The sequence below is a fragment of the Panthera tigris genome, chromosome C1 (assembly GCF_018350195.1).
Source record: "Panthera tigris isolate Pti1 chromosome C1, P.tigris_Pti1_mat1.1, whole genome shotgun sequence".
NCBI classification, from domain to species: Eukaryota; Metazoa; Chordata; class Mammalia; order Carnivora; family Felidae; genus Panthera; species Panthera tigris.
This window is the reverse complement of record NC_056667.1, coordinates 132,426,455-132,429,119: the sequence shown is the minus strand read 5'-3', so window position 1 is coordinate 132,429,119 and position 2,665 is coordinate 132,426,455. Positions and strand designations below refer to the sequence as shown.

The following is a 2,665-nucleotide window of genomic DNA, read 5'->3' as shown; positions in this document are numbered from 1 at the left end:
TGTGCAAAACAGTCAGTACTTCTAATGAATGCCATTGTGTTTGATGGGCATTTATAGATTCTTTTTTAGATTCTATGGAGATAATCCACAAATTCCTCCAGAATTAACATGTTCTAAAAATTCTTCTCTAATCACAGAGTCTACAGCTCCTCAGCATGGAAATGTGGTTTCAAATATATGATGTCATCTTATTACTTTCCCATTATTATATTTTTAATGAAAAATAGTTGCCACAATGTTACATTAGTTTCAAGTGTAAAACAAAAAATGTGGAAGCTTCACGAATTTGCATGTCACCCTTGCACAGGGCCATGCTCATCTCTATATCGTTCCAATTTTAGTATATGTGCTGCCAAAGTGAGCGCTACTTTCTCATTATTTAATGTAAATATGGTGATGGATTATCTATATGGAAAGCACTCCAAGAAGAGAGAACATGTTATTTGCTGTTGAAAGACTCTGAAATAACAGTGACAAAAAATGTTATACCACAATGAATTGCCCAATCAAAATGGGAAACAGAAGAAATGTGTGGTAGAAGAGAGGACAGGGCTAAGACACTTATCAGGTAATGTGTATTTTTCTGAGGCTCTGGCACCAGCATTTTATTAATAATTTATAAGTTAGTTTCACCATTACAGCAAAGATTTTCTGAAAAACCTCATTGCTTTTTTTTAGAAAAGCATTTGAAATATTTAAATAATAGATATTTCATTGGTTAATGTCAGATATTATCATATATATCCAAAAGAAATATTTTAAACTTAATTGCTTCATCTATAAATATTTTGTTTCTAACAGATGTAGTAACCAAAATACCAACTATTTGAATATTAATAGATCAAATAAGAATTAACATTTTATTTATTTTCCCGGATATTTAAATATAGTCTAAGTTTTTAAGTTAAAAGGCATATGTTTTCCTTTATTGTGTAAATGTTTCCTTTATTAAAATCTTCATTTTCATATAAACTAGATATTTTCTGAAATATTTTTTCTTCCAGTGTTTTATTTTTCAATCTTTGCACCATTTCCATATTGCTTAAATTATTGTATGAGTTGAATACCTAGAAAGATAGGCCACTTCTCTTAAGTACTTTTTTGAAATATTCTTGTTATTGCCAACACTTAACCAAATTCCTTCCACATACCTCTTACCCCCACAAATGCTGTTGGGGTTAGAGGTGACCTACAATTTTTATGTGATATACAATTTTGCAATTTTAAAAACTCTGAATATCTGTGAAAAATGTGATACACATGAGTTTTAAACATGTTTTCCTATACAAAGTAATTGTAATTGCTTTCCAACTCTTTTAATCTCTGATTGTACTGAGAGACTAAGAGAAAAATTACCAGGTGTACTTACAACTGCAAAGAAAAGACCCCCCCCCCCCCCCCCCCCCCCCCCCCCCCCCCCCCCCCCCCCCCCGGCGTTCGGAAACCAGCCAGGGCGTGCCTGGTTCCAGTCTGACATAAAGGCGGGAACCAATCAAGTTCTGCTGAATGGTTTGAAATAAAGGCGGGAACCAATCAAGTTCTGCTGAGCATTCAAATTTACATGTCAACCAATAACAGCTCTGTAACCTCAAAAAAATCCATAACTTGTTTGTGCCTGTCTATAAAAGAAGCTGTAAGATCCTTGCTCGGGGCCTCTTAGCATCACCGGCAACGAGTGCGCGGAGGACCGGGTTCGAACCTGCAATAAACAACCCTTGCCGCTTGGCTTTGACTCTGGACTCTGGTGGTTTGTTTTCGGGGGGTCTCTTGAATCGGGGCATATCAGTACCAGTATTGCCATGAGCTTATTTCAAGAGTAGAGATGTAAGAGGAAATATTAGTGCATTTTCTTGAACCTAATTTCCTACATTACATAAGTGATTGCAAAACATAAAAGTATATTTCTTCAATTTTTTCAATTATCTATTATAATTATCAATTATAATTCTAGCATCTATATATTTTTTGAGATGAACTTTTTCTATTCTGAATTAGTGAATGTGCTAGAATGTCTCTTTAAGTGGTAACTCCCCAAACTTGGCATCTTTATTAGTTTGCATATTTTTTTTTTTTAACGTTTATTTATTTTTGAGACAGAGAGAGACAGAGCATGAACGGGGGAGGGGCAGAGAGAGAGGGAGACACAGAATCGGAAGCATGCTCCAGGCTCTGAGCCATCAGCCCAGAGCCCGACGCGGGGCTTGAACTCACGGACCCACGCGGGGCTCGAACTCACGGACCGTGAGATCGTGACCTGAGCTGAAGTCGGACGCCCAACCGACTGAGCCACCCAGGCACCCCTAGTTTGCATATTTCTAAACTAAGCTGGGAACTACCTATTTTTTCATTGCATTGCTTTGGTGCTTTCTAGTATGTGGTTACAGCATATTTTTATAGCATTCTTAGGTCTCCTGATTCAGCCTTAGACATGTTTTCTAGCGACAGACTCAGTTATCCTCTGAAAAAACAGTTTTGAGGGTAGTGGGAGGGGAGTTGTCCTGGATGACAGTTCAATCCAGGGTGGGCTTTTTGCTACAGTGTTTTTCATGTGTGAATATCTACTTATTTAAAAAAAAAAAAAAAAGCTTCAGACTGAGATCTGTTTACTTGCTCATTTGTTTCTTAAGAAAGGTTTGGGGGATAATAACTTCTTCAGAGTAAAGTC

At 36.8% G+C, this 2,665-nt stretch overlaps 1 non-coding gene across 1 annotated transcript; it reads right to left on the bottom strand.

The window, feature by feature from the left end:
- Positions 1-262: 262 nt before the first annotated feature.
- Positions 263-365, bottom strand: LOC122241675. The gene has a single exon (XR_006221914.1). It is a non-coding gene; the product is annotated as a U6 spliceosomal RNA (small nuclear RNA).
- Between the last annotated feature and the right edge of the window lie 2,300 nt (positions 366-2,665).